Consider the following 18650-nt stretch of genomic DNA (forward strand, 5'->3'; position numbering starts at 1 on the left):
CTGGTGCCCTGCTTCGCTAGCTCAGTATGAAAAAAAAAAAAAGCTCATATTTCTTTCAATGTTCAAATCAGAATGATTAGCAGAAAATCTGATTCCTCTCCTTGGATTTCTTTCCCGAGACATGTCCAAGGATCTTAAACTTGCTGTGCTGCTCAGGGTGGTGGCAGGAAACAGCATGCTCAAATTGGGGCAGGTGAACAGGATTTAACAAAGGGACTCTTTGCACAGGTGTGGGTAGGGTCAGAAAAAGCAACTAGGGGCAGATTCCACATCTGAGTAACTGAGAAGTGTTTTCACTCTTAAATAGAAAGGGGCTGATGAGAGGGAGCCTTTATATGGGAAGGGAAGAGAATGGAGGGAGAGAGACAGAGAGAATAGACCATATAGAAAGAAGTGTCTGACAGGGCTGTAGCCTTAGGAAGAGAGAGATAGACATTCCTTGTTGACCCAGCAGAAAAATAATCAGGAGAATGAATAACCTCCCCTCCCCTCCTCTTGCCCTGTGATCTCCTGCTCGTGGCCAAACCCCACCAGCCAAACCCAATTGGAAGGTGGAGAGCTAGGGAGTCTGGCGGTGCCCCTGCATGCCAATTTCCTGGGCTCAGAGCAGGGAAGAGAAGGGTGGAGATTGTATCTGGAGGTACCAATGAAAGATACCCAGCATGCCAGTGTCAGTGAAACTCTGTGCCTGCTTCCAGGACAGCGGAACTTCAAAGGTGCCCCTAAGAGCTGAAGTCCACGTTTATTTTTGCTTTCCAAAGAGTGCCACCTGCTGGTCCTGGTTGTCTCGGTGCTTCCCAGCTGTTACTATGGGGCAACCCAGAGGCTGAATATTGGTCTGGTTTTAGGTCCCGTCTACTGCAAGAACTGTTGTACTGAGACACATGGTATTCTGGAAACCCCGAGTCCCTAGCGAGGCACAGCTTCCTGCATGCGTTTCTATAGTCACTCAAGTCCAGATCACCCCCAGATTCTGGACAGCATGTACTGTAAGTCTCAAACAGAAATGGCAGTGCTCCTGTATGAAGCTGCCCATTTCCACAGGGGTTAAACAGAGCTCAGTGACGAGCACCTTAATGCGCACAGGCACTTCCCTGGGAGGCAAATCATCCACAAAGATGGCTGGGTTGGGGCAGATATTCACGTACCAGGAGCCTCACAGCTCTGATATGTCTAATTGAGAAGAGTTTGGATCTTCCCCCTTTCCCTTCCTGGAGAGTCCTTGATCCCAGTTTAATTCTGAGAGTTCAAATAGATGCATGAAAGAGTTTAAAAGTCAAATCCCAGGTCTTAGCCAAGTAGCTTGTTACACTTTCTTCTGGAAATAATGGCTGTATACTTGCTTCACATCTTCATAATTAAAAGGGGCCACTTGAAAGATCCAGAACAAAGTTTGCAGAAAGGCAAAATGGTATCTGTTATCTCAATAGATGTAAAACAAAAGCACCTCACAAAATTCAACTTCCCTTTGTGATCAAAATACTCAACAAACAAAGAATACAAAATTCCCAACTAGATAAAGTGTATCTATGCAACCCCAGATAACATCATACTTAATGGTCAAAAGACTGAATGTTTCTCCCTATGATCAGGAACAAGGCAAGAATGTCTTCTCTCACCACTTCTATTCTACATTCTGCTAGAGGTTCTAGCCAGGGCAATTGGATAAGAAAAAGAAATAAAAGGCATCCAGATTGGAAAAAAAATATGTAAAACTATCTCTATTTCCAGATCACATGATCTTGTTTATAGAAAACCTAAGGAATCCACAATAAACCTACTAGAATTAGTAAATGAGATCAGGAAAGTGACAGGTTACAAGATCAGTGTATAAAATCAATTGTAATTCTAAACAATCTGCAAGGAAAAAATTAAAAAAATTTTCATTTACAAGAGCATCAAAGAGAACAAAATAATTAGAAATTTAACAGAAGTATAAAATGGTAGTCTGAAAACAACAAAACATTTTTGAAACAAATTAAAGGAGGCCTAAATAAATGGAAAGACAGCCTGTTTTCATGATTTGGAAGACAATATTTTCGAGATGGCAACACCCTACAAATTGTACAGATTCAACACAATCCTCATGAAAATCCCAGCTGGCTCCTTTGCAGAAACTGAGAAGCTGATTCGGAAGTTCATATGGAAATTTGAAGGAGATAGAAAAATCTTGAAAAAGAGAAAAGTTGGAGTATTCGCATCTCCCATTTAAAAAACTTACTTCACTTATATACTCATAAAGTCAATTTGGTACTGACATAAGGATAGACATACAGACCAATGGAACATAACTGGGAGTCCAGGAATAAATCCATAAGTTTATGGGAAATTGATTTTCAACAAGGGTGACAAGACAACTCAATGAGGAAAGAACTGTCTTTTCAACAAATGGTGCTACAACAACTGGATTTACACATGTATAAAAATAAATTTTATTTATTTATTAAATTATTATCATTATTTTTCTGAGACAGACAGGGTCTCACTCTGTCACCCAGGCCAGAGTGCAGTGGCACAATCTCTGTTCACTGCAACCTCCGCCTCCCAGGTTCAAGTGATCCTGCCACCGCAGCCTCCTGAGTAGCTGGGATTACAGGCATGCGCCACCATGCCTGGCTAATTTTTGTATTTTCAGTAGAGATGGGGTTTCACCATGTTGGCCAGGCTGGTCTCAAACTCCTGACCTCAAGTGATCTGCCCACCTTGGCCTCCCAAAGTGCTGGGATTACAGGCATGAGCCACCGTGCCTGGACTTGATTCACTTCTTGTCAATCACTTGTTTAATGGATTATCAGGGCCTTTAACAGAGTAGGAAAAGTATGATCTTTGAAGTTAGATTAATTGATGAATTAATTGATGGAGAAAAGCTGCAGAGATAGAAGGAGGATGTGGGAATGAGACTAGAAATGAAGGGATATGGGGGTTGCGTAGCCTCTGACAAAATAACTAAAAGCCTCTTTCTGATTCAAGATCTCTGCCTATAACTTGAAGGAAGACAGGAGAGAATTACCTCAACAATACCTTTCATAGGTCTGAACACTAAATAATTTCATCCTAATCTCTCTAGATTGTTCATATGAATAATTTTTGACAACTAAAACACACCTTCCTCAATCAAAAGACTTAACACAAGATCTTTTTGGAAAATAAGGGCAGGAAACATTTAAAACAAAACTAACAGTGAATGTGAACCTATGTCAAGCCATGCCACACCTTAAGTGCCTCTAACATACATTTGGCATGGCACAACTGAATTAATCTTATGGAAGAGATAAAAGGCATGATCATTGATATGTAAAAACTGCGCATAAAATATGCCATTTCAGGGTGCTATACTAGTCATACAAGAATCAAAAGAAGCATTAAGCCATTTATCTATCTACTTCAACTTCTGTTAAGCTTCAGAGTACTTTCATCCTCAACAAAATCTTCCACAGAACCTCAATATATAAATCTAATATAGGCCAAGCGCAGTGGCTCACATCTGTAACCTCAGCATTATAGATGCTGTAGGTTGGGACACCAAGGCAACAGGATCCCATAAGTCAGGAGTTTGAGGTTGCAGTGAGCTATCATGGCACCACTGCACTCTGGCCTCAGTGACTGAGCAAGATCTTGCCTCTCTTAAAGAAAACCAAAAAACTAAAAAACAAAAACCAAACCAACCAAACCAAAACAAATAAACAAAAAAACTACTATAAGAAAAGTAAAAGCAGTTTTAGGCTGGGCTGGCTTCCCAGGCCCCAGCCCTTTTGTGTATTCAGGACAGTTACAAAAATAACTTATGCAGTCCCATCCTTTCATTTTACAAATGAGAAAATTATTACTCAGAGGTGCTGGCTTATGATGAACAATTAGCTAATCTTACTCATGCTAAATTATGTGGTAGTCAGATCAGGTATACATACACTGCATCTTTTTCATTATTAAAAAGAAATGTGCCAATTATTGACCACTTATTAAATGTAAGCTAACCCAGGACATCCATATCCCCAACCACTTCCTTAATATCTACAATTGTAGGTCTATATAAATTAGTTTTCAAGATTTTTGTTGTTAAAGTGACATAATGTTTTATTTTCTCATTTTATCTGAAACTACCCAGAAACAGAAAGGGGTATTTTTTTGCATCCGTGTTGGAATGACTAAAGACACTTACCTTAACCAAAAGGGTTGCTAGTAGCAGAACCAGATGTGGAGTTACTATCAGGAGTTGATGATGTAGTAACATTGCTTCCAGCGGTATTTGTTTGCTGAGCTGAATGATCCTGAGGCCTAGGGAAAATAATTAATCAGAGTAAGCAGTAGAGCTGATTATTTTTAAAAGAACCACTGAAATCCTGACATCTAGAAATAAAGAGTAAACTCTCAGATCAACTCAAATTATCATTTAGTAAAAAGCTTGAGAAAACTAAGCATTAGGAACAAAAAATACAAAATAAAATAAAAGCCTACAAAATACAAAATATGCTGCAACTGCTCCTCCTCTTTGAATATAATGTACACAAATATTTCACCACAACGCCTGGCTAATTTTTGTATTTTTAGTAGAGACGGAGTTTCACCATGTTGGCAAGGCTGGTCTCAAACTCCTGACTACAGGTGATCCACCCACTTTGGCCTCCCAAAGTGCTGGGATTACAGGCGTGAGCCACTGTGCCTGGCCCATTGTATCATTCTTATGCCTCTGCATCCTCATAGCTGATAGCTTAGCTCCCACTTATGAGTGAGAACATACAGTGTTTGGCTTTCCATTCCTGAATTACTTCACTATACTTTGGTTTCTTTCAGCCATGGTTGGAGCGGCCTGGGACACACAAGTCTCTAGGCTGCACACAGCATGGGGACCCTGGGCCCAGCCCACAAAACCACCTTTTCCTCCTGGGCCTTTGGGCCTGTGATGGGAGGGGCTGCCGTGAAGTTCTCTGACATGGCCTGGAGACATTTTCCATGGTCTTGGGGATTAACATTAGGCTCCTTGCTACTTATGCAAATTTCTGCTGCTGTCTTGAATTTCTCCTCAAAAAATGGGTTTTTCTTTCTACTGCATCATCAGGCTGCAAATTTTCCGAACTTTTATGATCTGTTTCCCTTTTAAAATGGAGTTTTTTTTTTTTTTTTTTTTTGAGACGGAATCTCACTCTGTCACCCAGGCTGGAGTGCAGTGGCATGCAGTCTCTGCTCACTGCAAACTCCGCCGCCTCCCAGGTTCAAGCGATTCTCCCACCTCAGCCTCCCGAGTAGCTGGGACCACAGGTGCGTGCCACCACGCCTGGCTAATTTTTGTATTTTTAGTAGAGATGGGGGTTTCACTATGTTGGCCAGGCTGGTCTCGAACTCCTGACCTCATGATCCGCCCGCCTTGGCCTCCCAGAGTGCTGGGATTACAGGCATGAGCCACCACGCCTGGCCCGGAATGCTTTTTAACAGTACCCAAGTCACCTCTTGAATGCTTTTCTGCTTAGAAATTTCTTCTGCCAGATACCCTAAATCATCTCTCTTAAGTTCAAAGTTCCACAGATCTTTAGGGCAGGGGCAAAATGCTGCCAGTCTCTTTGCTAAAAACATAACAAGAGTCACCTTTGCTCCAGTTCCCAACAAGTTCCTCATCTCCATCTGAGACCACTTCAGCCTGGACCTTATTGTTCATACCACTATCAGCAGTTTTGTCAAAGCCATTTAACAAGTCTCTAGGAGGTTTCAAACTTTCCCACATTTTCCTGTCTTCTGAGCCCTCCAACCTGTTTCAACCTCTGCCTGTTACCCAGTTCCAAAGTCGCTTCCACATTTTCAGGTATCTTCTCAGCAATGCCCCACTCTACTGGTACCAATTCATTGTATTAGTCTGTATCCACACTGATGAAAAGACATACCTAAGACTGGGAAGAAAAAGAGGTTTAATTGGACGTACAGTTCCACATGGCTGGGGAGGCCACAGAATCATGGCAGGAGGCAAAAGGCACTTCTTACATGGCAGCAGCAAGAGAAAAAGAGGAAGAAGCAAAAGGGGAAACCCCTGATAAACCCATCAGATTTTGTGAGACTTATTCACTGTCATGAGAATAGCATGAGAAAGATTGGCCCCCGTGATTCAATTACCTCCCTCTGGGTCCCTCCTACAATACGTGGGAATTCTGGGAGATAGAATTCAAGATGAGATTTGAGTGGGGAGACAGCCAAACCATAACAAAGTCTTTGCCTAAGTCAATGCCTAGAAGGGTTTTTTTTTTTCCAATGTTATCGTCTAGAATCTTTATAGTTTCAGGTCTTAGATTTAAGTCTTTTATCCATCTTGAGTTGATTTTTGTATAAGATGAGAGATAAGGATCCAGTTTAATTCTTCTACATGTAGTTTGCCAATTATCCCAGCACCATTTGTGGATTAGGATGTCCTTTCCCCACTTCATGTTTTTGTTTGCTTTGTAGAAGATCACTTGACTGTAAGTATGTGGCTTTATTTCTGGGTTCTCTATTCTGTTCCATTGGTCTATATGCCTGTTTTTATACCAATACCATGCTGTTTTGGTGACTATGGCCTTATAGTATAGTCTGAAGTAGGGGAATATGATACCTCCAGATTTGTTCTTTTTGCTTAGTCTTGCTTTGGCTATTCAGGCTCTTTTTTGGTTCCATATGAATTTTGGGATTTTTGTTTTCTAGTTCTGTGAAGAATGATGGTATTTTGATGGGAATTGCATTGAATTTATAGATTGCTTTTGGCAGTATCGTCATTTTTTGTAATTGATTCTCCCCATCGAGGAACATGGGATGTGTTTCCACTTGTTTGTGTCATCTATGATTTCTTTCAGCAGTGTTTTGTAGTTTTCCCTGCAGAGGTCTTTCACTTTCTTGGTTAAGTGTATTTCTAAGTATTTTATTTTATTTTTTTGCAGCTATTGTAAAAGGGGTTGAGTTCTTGATTTGATTCTCAGCTTGGTCACTGTTGGTGTATATCAGGGCTACCAATTTGTGTACATTAATTTTGTATCCTGAAACTTTGCTGAATTCACGTACCCAGGGGCTTTTTGGATGAGTCTTTAGGGTTTTCTAGATATGTGATCATGTCATCAGCAAACAGTGACAGTGTGACTTCCTCTTTACCAATTTGGATGCCCTTTATTTCTTCCTCTTGTCTGATTGCTCTGGCTAGGACGGATACTTTCTTATAGCTGTATTTCTTGTCGATCAGACACTGGTAGACGGCATTACCCTGATTTTGTGCTCTGTTTGGTTTAGATACTTCTTTCTGCCTATGGTCTACTGACTTAGTGGCCCCTTTCTTCACTCCACTCTGTACCAACATCCCTTGACCTTACCATGTGACTCTGCAGTCCTCTGTATGAAGCACTGTGCCCCTTGTCTTTGGGCTTGGCCATCTGACTTACTCTGGCTGATGGAATGAGGGCGAAGGTGACAGTGTGCCAGTTTTGAGCCTAGGCCTTAAGAAATGCCACTTTTTCTGCTTGACTGCTTGTGGTTCTGCCATCACCTTGAGAAGAGTTTGCTGCTGCCTATGAGACTGTTGTCCCCTGCCCCCCAGAATTGACACACATAGAGCAGATGTAAGCCCAACCTGCTATGAGTAGCCCCAACCAGTTAGACCTTTACCTTAAAGCCAAGCTGCCAAGCTGAGGCAACTGCCAATCAATCTGTGGATACCTGGGTGGGCTCAGCTGAGAGGGCAGAACCCATAGCCATGTGAGAAGTAAATGCTGAATGTTGGGTGTTGCTGATATTTGTGGTTGTTTGATACAAACTGATGTTCTGCCCTTTTCCACTCTGACTTCTGCCCCACGGGTTCCCAGACACACTCACATATCATCACTGTTTTTTCTTCTGCACTGTCATGACACCTGTCTACTGTTTGTGTTGACTGCAGCAGGTTCCAGAAGTAGTCTATTCACTGAGGATGAGCAGGAAAAGAATAACAGTCCCTCAGAATTACAGACATGAAAAGTACCTCAAGAGTTTCTGCACACGGGGTTTCTGGAAAGCAGCTGGTACTGCTGTGAATGTTCCTTTTCCTCCTGGGGAGCACAGTCACATTCTGCAGAACATCCACTGAATATGCTGAGGCAAAGCGTTTGCCATGGTGATGTTTTGTGCAAGATGGTGCTTATTGATTAACAATGGCCTGGTTCAAGATAGATAGTGATGGATTCAATATGGATGAATCCATCATGATTAGCAATAATGTTGGCTTGATACAATATGCTGATGATTAGTTTATTTTTTTCTATCTTAAAGGATCATTCATAACCTTTTCCATAGTCTTCTTCTGACCCTCTGTACCTCCTTCCCAACTTCCTCTAGGATTGGGTTTTATTTTTTTTTTTTGAGGCAGTCTTGCTCTGTTGCCCAGGCTGGAGTGTAATGGTATGATCTCGGCTCACTGCAGCCTCCACCTCCCAGGTTCAAGCAATTCTCCTGCCTCAGCCTCCTGAGTAGCTGGGACTACAGGTGCCTGTCACCGTGCCTGGCTAATTTTTTGTATTCTTAGTAGAGACGGGGTTTCACCGTGTTAGCCAGGCTGGTCTCGATCTCCTGACCACGTGATCCACCCGCCTCCAAAAGTGCTCGGATTACAGGTGTGAGCCACCGTGCCCGGCCAGGACTGGGGTTTTGAGAGGACTGGCGTGTCTCTAAGTATATTTCATCCTTGATATGGTTCACGTTTATAGCACCTAGCACACTGCTGAATTCAAAATTAGTACTTGAATGCCAGTGACCTAACACAGTGCCTTTCATGGCAACTGCCCAACAAATAAATAAACTTATTGGTTAAATAAGGTAAAAAAGGAAATCAGTTCTGTTGGCTTCAATTTTCTAATCTGTTAGATCAAGGGGGGAGGGTCAGTGAAGTAGATGATTCCTAAGGCCCCTCTTTGGCTTGAGCCTTTATTACACTTCTGAGACACAGTAGCTGGGGTTCTGGGACACCTGGCTCTGCCTCTAGCTATTGGTCTGACCCCTGAAATCCCACCACCTGGTGAGTGGGAGAGGGAAAAGGAGAGGCTTATAGTGATTCAGATGCAGGGCATGGCACTTAAATCCATCGTCTCATTTACTTTTCACAGTGACCTTGTAAGGTTGGGGTTTAGCAGATGAGAAAACAGGCACCGTGAGGTTGAAGAACTACTTAATAAATGGTGAACTGGGGGCTTGAAAAAATGCTTGTCTGACACTAAAATCCAAAATCCTTTCAGTTTTAACCATAACATCACATGATTCAAGATGATTTATACGAGGACCTTGGTTTTAATAGTGTCCTATTACGAATTTGGGATGGATAATTCCAAGCCCATTTGTTTTTACAATATATACCTTATTTAAAAATCTATATGACTAAATGCAATTGAAGGGAGAAATATGCATGTAAGTACAAGATTATGTTAAAAAAGATTTTACATTTAACACAAAGAGCCAAAGTTATGAAGGTAAAGCACATGCTGAACAATTCAGGAGAGACACACTCCTATGGTGTGCCATTTCATTATTTATGTGACATTGTTTTTCAGTGTATCATGCATATAGAATAGCCACAAAATCTTGCGCCTGTTGGTCGTCTCTTGGGGGAGGATGTGGGTCTCAACAGTAACTTACTTGGCTGTTGGCCACATCTGAGATTGGATTAAGAAATTAGGACTCCAGCTACAGAGGTTTCTTTTGGTGCAGGCTGAGCTAACTGGTGATAGTTGGGAGGTTAGGGTGGGGAACACCCCTTTCCTTCCCATCCTTCTACAAAGGGATGCAGGTTGAGCTCTGCACACTCTGGTACTCAGGTTCCCGGGCCTTTCACTTTATGTTACTAGAAAAACCCCTATTTTTCCATTCATGAGCAGTTTTTCTCATTATCTTCAACTCTGTACTTTTTATTTCTTTTTGGCCGCTTTCTATCTATAATGATTGTCATTAAAGAACAGCTAGCTGGTGTGGATTTTGTCTGAAACATATATTCTTTCTCTCTGTAAACACTGTACATCTCTCTCTTTTCACATGTTCAGGGCAATTTCAGCCATGGACAGAATATTGAATTGTTGTCAGCAGAATTCCAGACATTTAGAGGAGCTTTGTAAATCATCTCATCCAAAAACCTCATTTGTAAATGAGGAAACTTGTTATTCAACTGAGTGAAGTGACTTATCCAGAGCTGGGACCCAAACCCCATCCCCTGCTGCCTTGTCCAGAGCTTCTCATACTATACCAGGGTCCTCCCTGACACAAATTTAAGGCATCCAGGAAAGTTAGAACAGGCCCATGTGGGCCACAGGCTGAAGGTGTCAGTCAGGCTGTATCTTGAGAAAGCAGTCTCCGGAAAATCGAGAATGTTGAAAATGTGACATGTTTGTTCTGGTTCACTCAATCAACACATATTTATTGAGCACAAACTGTGTGCTAGACATTAGGTTCAAAGCTTGGCAGGTGGAGTTGGGGGAAGCCCAAATGTGGTTCTTGCCATCTAGGAGGTTACAGACTGGTGGAGGAGGCAGGCCTAAACATGAAATAAGGCGCACCAGAAATATTTTCCTTCATGTGAAGGAAGAGGATGAGAAGCTATAACAGAGGGACCTAATTTGGATTGAGAGTGGAGTAGGAAAGGCGTCCCTGAAAAAGTGACAATTTTAGCAAGATCAGAAGGATAAGAGGAGCTACTCAGGCAAGGAATAGTGGGGAGAGGACCCAGAGAGAGGGAGGAGCATGTTTAAAGGCCCTGGGGTGTGTGTGCAGAGTCTCACTGCTACCACCCCGTTAGTTGTTAGCAGTGGTCACTCTGTTAGTTGTCAGCAGTGGACCTTCGGTGGTAGTGGGGAGCCCAGGAACAATCCTGCCCCCTAGACCATAGCCAGTTGGTCCAGGGAAGGACATGAGACCCAGACTGAGCCAATCAGATTATTATCTCTTGGGAATTTGGAATGTGGAGCTGACCCTGGGAGATCCCCAAGCCAAGGCAGGTGAAGGGCAGCGCTCTAGAGCCCAAGGCCTCCTGTTGAGGCGCCCAAGCTGTCCTGGTGCTGGCCCATCTCTAAACCTGAAGGCTTACCTCTTCTGCGGATTCCATGAGATATCTCGACATGTTCCCCTATTGGTTTAGACTTGGTGCAGCTACTTGTAACAGGCTGGAAACAGCAGTGCCTGAAATAAGGCAGAGGTTTGTATTTTTTCATGTCGAAGACTTTTGGAATTAGCCAGTGCAGGCTGGCGTGGAAGGTCCCATGGTCATTGGGTACCAAGGCTCTGTCATACGGTCATAGAATATTCAATGTGATAATAAGTGTAAAAATTTAGCCCAGAGTTTGGCACAGGACAAGTGCTCAGTATTGTTGTGGACTATGGTCGTGGTTTCCAGCTTTACCTTGTGACAGCCTGACTCTTGTCACTCAGTGTTGGGGCTCCTGAACACTCAGTGCTGGATGGTTTTCTCTTCTCTTTCTGTTCTTCCTCTAGTTCCATGCCTTTCTATGGATATGGAGAAACATATTCCCCAAATGTCCATTTTCCCTCATCTCCACACCACTCTTCTAGTCCAAGCCACCTGGTCCCTCTGAAATGCTGCAATTGCCTCGTTTTGTTATCCTGCGTCTACTGTTGGTGTACCCTGTGTCTCCTCACTCCAGTGATCTATTTTACATGTGGCGTCCAGAGGATCTTTTAGAAATAGATCATCGCTGTTGCGCTGCAGACGCTGGATGGGGAATCATCACACTTAGAATTAAATTCAAGTGCTTAACATTACCTGCAACTTTCCATGTGATCTGGCCCTTACCTACCTCTCGAGCCCTGTCTTTTACTGTCACTATGCACTGGCCTTAGTTCAAGCCCTTTAATTTGTCAGGTGTGTTCTCTCCTGGGCCCTTGCACTTGCTGCTCTCTCTGACCCACCACTAACTCCTCTTAACTCGGGTGTACACTTCAGGTCCTAGCTCACAGGGGACTTCTGTCACTTCCTCAGACAGGACTTCCCTGACTGCCCCTCCCCCATCTCTCCTGATCATAGAATCTGCTCTTTTCCTTCATAGCACGTGTCATGATTTATACTTAGGCATTTATTTTGTGTGTTTGGTTTAATGCCTGTCCCATACTAGACTGCCAGCTCCATGTGGATCCTGATATACCTGTTTTCCTTACAATTGTATCCCAATCGTCGGTACAGTGCCTGGCACAGAGAAGGTGCTGTGGGAACAAGTGTTCACTGAACAGATGACACCACTGTAGCTGCATGACTGCATGACAGATGAGGATTACTCCTGTGCCCCTGCCCCGCCCTCCCAGGTTCTGATAAAAAACCAAGAAGAGAGGATTCTAGGAGCATAAAGAGGTCTGAGGGCACTGCCCAGGAGAAAAAGCTGTAGCATAGGCAAGGAGAATATTCCTCGGCCTGTGGGCAGGAGAGATCCAGATTAAGCCCAAATTGAATTCAGAGTCCGGCTGTTTATGCAGAACTGCTGGATTGTGAGCCCTCTCTCGAGGCTGCCATCTGCAAGAGCTGATATGCATAGGAAGAACAAGGCTGTACCAGGAGGAGGAGCTCTGCTTGGCGTCTCATGTAATAGACAAAGGAGGTGGTGGGAAGAACAGCATGTGTGCCCCACCAGGGCTTCCAGGACTGGGCCTGAGTCCTCGTACAGAGGTGAGCTGGCTCTCAGGTGGGAGACCCTCATCCTGTCTCAGTCCGAATCTCCGCCTGCCTCTGGGACAGTGAAGACAGCATGAGGGCCAGTGGTTTTAGGTCACGTGGGCATTGGCATCAGAAAGGATGTCCGCGAGGAAGCCTAGAGGAGCCTGGAGAGCACCATCCCCTTCTCTTTCCAGCACATTTCCAGTTTTCTGTAGAAACCATCTCACACTTTCTCACCTTTTCTCAAGTCTCAGGTGACCCTCCACCCAGAGCCTCCTTCAATCTCCACAGATGACTTCCTTCAGTCCCCCACGGGCAGAGACAAAACAACCTCGGCTTCTTTCCACCAAACCTGTGTGCATCACACCCTCCCTGCTCCGCTTCTCCTATCTAGGGCCAAGCCATCCACTTCTTTCCTCTCTCCAGTGTTTCCTTTGAATTGCTCATTCTCACTGGAATTTAAACTTCCCAAACTTCTCCATCTTTTTTGTTTTTAGAGGCAAGGCCTCGCTCTATCAGCCAGGCTAGAGTGCAGTGGTGTGATCATAGCTTACTGGAGCCTCGAACTCCTGGGCTCAAGTGATCCACGTGCCTCCTGAGTAGCTGGGATTACAGGCATGAGCCACCACACCTGACAAACCTCTCCCATCTTGAATGAAACCTTCATTTGACTTTATTCACTCTCTTGTCCTTCATAGCCCAACGTCCTGAAATAGTGGACTATACTTGGGGTCTCCACTTGCTCACTTTTCAGTTTTCCACTCTCTGTAGCCTGGTTTGTCCTGTCCCATTACTACCTTGAGAACATTTTCACCAAGGCCGTGATGGTGGGGTGAATAGTGGCCCTCTGAAGATATCCAAGTCCTAATCTCTGGAACTGTGAAGGTTACCTTATTTAACAAGACAAGATACCTTACTACTGGTTTTGACTATGGAGGAATGGGACCATGAGCCAAGGGATGAAAATAATGCATCTCTAAGCCCCGGCCTCCTTTCCCATGGAAGTCTCTTACCTCTCTCGGCTCTTGCCTGACTTATCCTGTGGGTCTGCCATGGGGAAGGAAGGCCTGGTTCATTTGTCTTTCTCTTTACCTCCTCTCTGAAGGAGATGGGGCATTCAAGAAAAAAGTCCAGGTATTAACAGGCTGTTGCGCTTTCATCTGATGTCAGAGGTCTCTGGGTGCATTGGAGGTTCTCTGCTGGGGCTGTTTCATGGGTGGTGGGTGTTAGAGTTTGTATTTCTTCTCATTAGAGTTTGTATTTCTTGCTCCATTTGCTGGTTGCGAAGACTCCAGCCACTCATTCCTCAGCTTCCAGCATTCAGGAGCTTAGCTCTCAGGGTTTGCTCCCCAGGAAAGTTTCTTGGTCTAGTTCATTCTAAGATGACCATCTGTCTTCCATAAGGTCTAAGTCTGGCCCATGGGCAGCAGTGGGGCACCCTCATTCTGCCAGGCTCTGGAGAGGCTGCCATTCACCCATCCTAGCCTCTGAGCCTGGCTGAAACTGCTCACCTTCAGACTTTCACACTAGATGCTAGATCTTGCATACCCCACCTCCCAGGAAACACATGTCGAACTCTCCATATAGTTTTTTTCAAGCCTCTCTGGCTTGGTTAAGGTGACAGTGTTGGAAATAAGAGTCGCAAAGAAAATGAGCACTCAGCAAGGCAAATTTACTTCTTCAGAAGGGTGCTGCTTGTTCTTCTCGTCACTGTGAGAGCACACCAAACAAAGGAGGGAAGTGGGTTTTAACCCTAATGCAGTCAGTCCCTGCTACTGTGTTCGGTCCCCTTTGGCTGGGGTTGGACCACACAATCTAAGCTGATCCGGATTAGCTACTTCAAATGGAGCAGAGGTGGGGGCTACAGCAGCAGGAAGAGCAGTTTCGGAACTAAGCATGCCAAATAAGGAACAGATGTGGGTTGTTACAAATTGGGAACAGATGTGGGTTACAGATTGGGAATTGATGTGGGTTACAGATTGGGAATGGATGTGGATTACAGATTGGAAATGGCTGGAAGGTTGTTTGCCGTAACTAGGGGCAAGGAGGCAAGGAAGTTAGGCTTTGAACATAGAAGACAGGAACCTTTGAAGAGGAACTCACTGCTTCCAACATATCCCTCTCCTCCCTCCATGGAGCAGGCGAGGTGGGGGAAAGGACCGCACAGAGATGAGTCTTTGGAATGCTGATATGAGAGCAAGCCTCATAAATATTTCCATGGCCTCTTCTATGAAGGATTCCTTCAGTGGAGAAGGTTCTTTCAACGCTGAAGCCTGAGGAAGTTGAACGCTCACATCAGAACCTTTGAACTATGTTACATCAAGACTGTTAATTCTATTAAGTGTAGAAGAAATAAAAGCCACAATTATCTGGCTACTCCTATACTTCAATATGTGAAGACAGAAAGGAGAAAGCAGGGAAACTGTGTCAGTGCTGTGTGAACCTTGCTCGTGAAATTGCTTGGTAAATTGTGTAATGCAGAAGCCAGAGGCCTCCTGCTCTGTGAGTTTGCTCAATCCCTGTCCTCACTCTAGACTGTAGACTCTTCAGAGCTTCTCTTCCCAGTGTCATCTCTGACCCTGGCTCCTCCTTTCCCATGGCCCTGACCCCTTCACTACCTTGCCCAGATGAGGGATTCTGCCCCTCTGCAATTTTCCAGGAAGACGTTCACCTTATAAGGGCTTTGTGGTGGTAGCAAACTAAGAAACTTGGTACAGAGGCCCATGCAAACAACACAAAGCGGAGTATTAGACATCTTTTTTACTAACAGCCCTTGGCCTACCCCATGACTGGGATATTTCTTTGACTGTCTCACACTATATAATATTCCACATGGCTGTCATTTTGAAGGCTCAGATATCTAATTTGGCTCAAAATTCTAGTTCCTTTCCCATGTAGAGAAATTTAGTCTTTGGTTGCCTTGACTCCTGATCCATGTCTTTATGTTCTCTTCCCCAAAAAGCTTCTTAATGGGTATCTTCTTCCAAAATAGAATTTTTTTTTTTTTTTTTTTTTGAGACAGAGTCTCACTCTATTGCCAGGCTGGAGTGCAGTGGTGCGATCTTGGCTCACTGCAATCTCCGCCTCCCAGGTTCAAGCGATTCTCCTTCCTCAGCCTCCTGAGTAGCTGGGATTACAGGCACCTGTCACCACATCCAGATAATTTTTTTTGTATTTTTAGTAGAGATGGGGGTTCACCGTGTTGGCCAGGATGGTCTTGATTTTCTGACCTCGTGATCTGCCTGCCTCGGCCTCCCAAAGTGCTGGAATTACAGATGTGAGCAGATTTTTTTTTTTTTCAGATGGAGTCTCGCTGTGTTGCCCAGGCTGGAGTGCAATGGTGCAATCTGGGCTCACCGCAATCTCCGCCTCCCGGGTTCAAGTGATTCTCCTGCCTCAGCCTCCTGAGTAGCTGGGATTACAGGTACGCACCAGCATACCTGGCTAATTTTTGTATTTTTAGTAGAGATGCGGTTTCACCATGGTGGCCAGGCTGGTTTCTAACTCTTGACCTCAGATGATCCACCCACCTTGGCCTCCCAAAGTGCTGGGATTACAGGCGTGAGCCACCATGCCTGGCCCAAAATAGATTTTTGTTTGGTGGTTGTTGTTATCTGTTCAGATTGTAACATTTTCAGTACATGCCACCTGGGGTGGGTTTTTTTTTCTTTCCTGCTTTGTTCTCCAGCATCCAGAACAGTGCCTGGCACACAGTAGGCACGTTATTAATAGGTATCAGATGAATGTGGAATGAATTAATTTTCCCCAAATAAAACATTTGCAGTCTCCTGCAAAAGTGCCCACAAGGATCTCCCATGAAGTATGTGAATAGAAGACAAACAGCAGATTTAGCTATGGCACCTCTTTGAATCCTACTTGGGGTGTTGTTGTCCAGGTCCACCCAGTGAGGTCTAGATCCGTGGTGAGTTCCTCATCTCTCCTCCGGGATGCCAGCTTTCTGCATTAGGCCGCTTCCACGTTGGACAGGTGTTCTTGGGCCTGGGGGATGCACGGCTGGCAGAATTGCCCCTGCCTCAGTAAATGTCCCTAGAGATTCTGGGTGACTGGGTTTACTTCCAGCAGTGTCTTCTTGGGCATAAATTTGTCCTGTAGGGGGCGCCAAATTCCAACCTTTCCCTGGCTAGCCCTCTTCACACTCAGGTTCCTGAGAGTCCCCCCAGGTCTCTGAGTCACTGGTACTTGGAAGATGTGCCTCTGGGTAGGCACCTGCCTCTGCAGCCCCTCCCTCCAGAGCTTAGGCTTCCTGGAAAGAGAAAGGTTGGGAAAGTCCATGGAGTCCATTCTTTCTCAGAGACAACATGGCTCACCCCTTTGGCTTCTTTATCTCCCTTTGGCTTCACCTCCATTGTCCAACACCTCCCAGACAAGTTGTAGCTCCTATATAAGCAGGATTGGACTACTGGCATCTCACTAGAAATTTTCCCCTGCTAAACCATACACTAACATACACAAAGGAGGCATTTCTCTTCACAGTCTCAAGGTTTTCCCAGTAGAACATCACCATATAATTATGATTAGTTGCTTAATCTCCAAAACTTTCTACATTAGTGAACGTGCACATGAAACTTACTAGGCAAACTTTGCGCAGTGGCAGTGTCATAGCCAATGGGGTTTGTCTGAGGCACGATTATTGATAATTGAAAACTATTCCCAATACCTCACCAGGATGATTTGGCATATAGTTGGCATTGGCAATTTTTGACTTGGCAAAATAGTCTTTGGTTGCCTTGACTCCTGATTCATGTCTTTACGTTCTCTTCCTTAACAAGCTTCTTAATAGGTATTTTCTTCCAAAATAGGTTTTTTTTTTTTTTTTTTTTTTTTTTTGAGACGGCGTCTCACTCTGTTGCCCAGGCTGGAGTGTAGTAGTGCGATCTTGGCTCATTGCAACCTCCACCTCTATGGAAACTGAGCAAAAAAAATTACTAGGTAAATGATTATGGACAATATAACTCCTTATTCCAGGTGTTCAAAGTTTTTAAAAACTAAAAATTTCTTTTATTGAGGTACAAATTATATAAACACACATCCAAAGGGTACAACTCAGTGAAAATCTATATGTGGATGTAGCCCTAACCACTACTCAGATCATCACATAGCACCTTTCAATGGCTGCCTTATGCCCCCTCTCCAAGCTGATACCTCCCAAAAGATTGCCACTATTCTGCCCTGTAGCAGGTTAATTTTTGCCTGTTTTGGGGAAATATACAAATGAAATCTTTAGAGATTACTGTCTTTTGATCAACATTACATCGTCCTTGTTGCTGTGAGTTGCAATGGTTTCTTTTTCTTTTTTTTGAGATGGAGTCTTGTTCTGTCACCCAGGCTGGAGTGCAGTGGCACGATCTCAGCTCACTGCAACTTCCACCTCCCGGGTTCAAGAAATTCTCTTGCCTCAGCTTTCCAAGTAGCTGGGATTAAAAGCATGCACCACCAAGCCTGGTTAATTTTTGTATTTTTGGTGGAGACGGGGTTTCACCATGTTGGCCAGGCTGGTCTCGAACTTCTGACTTCAAGTGATCCACCCACCTCAGCCTCCCAAAATGCTGGAATTACAGATGTGAGCCACCATGCTTGGCCAATGGCTTCTTTTTCATTGTCGTGTAGTATTTCATTGTATGACTATGCCTCAATTTATCCATTTTACTTTTCTTTTTTTTGAGACAGGACCTTGCCCTGTTGTGCAAGCTGGAGTGCAGTGGCACAATCATAGCTCGCTTCAGCCTCCAACTTCTGCTCTCAAGTGATTCTCCTGCCTCAGCCTCCTGAGTAGCTGGGACTATAGGCATGGGCCACCATGCCAGGCTAATTTTTAAAATTTTTAATAGAAATGAGGTTTGGCTGTGTTTCCCAGGCTGGTCTTGAACTCTTGAGCTCAAGTGATCCTCCCGCCTCAGCCTCCCAAAGTGTTGGAATTACAGGGGTGAGCCACCCTGCCTGGCACCATTTTACTCTTGATGGACATTTCAGATGCTTCTAGTTTGGGGTTTTAATGAAAATAATGCTGCTATGA

The 18650-nt window shown here is 44.2% G+C and overlaps 1 non-coding gene across 1 annotated transcript; it reads left to right on the plus strand.

Annotated features, from left to right (window-relative positions):
- Nucleotides 1–17213: 17213 nt before the first annotated feature.
- Nucleotides 17214–17354, plus strand: LOC115836202. The gene has a single exon (XR_004031182.1). It is a non-coding gene; the product is annotated as a U4 spliceosomal RNA (small nuclear RNA).
- The last annotated feature ends 1296 nt before the right edge of the window (nucleotides 17355–18650 follow it).

The sequence above is a fragment of the Nomascus leucogenys genome, chromosome 1a (assembly GCF_006542625.1).
Source record: "Nomascus leucogenys isolate Asia chromosome 1a, Asia_NLE_v1, whole genome shotgun sequence".
Taxonomy (NCBI): Eukaryota; Metazoa; Chordata; class Mammalia; order Primates; family Hylobatidae; genus Nomascus; species Nomascus leucogenys.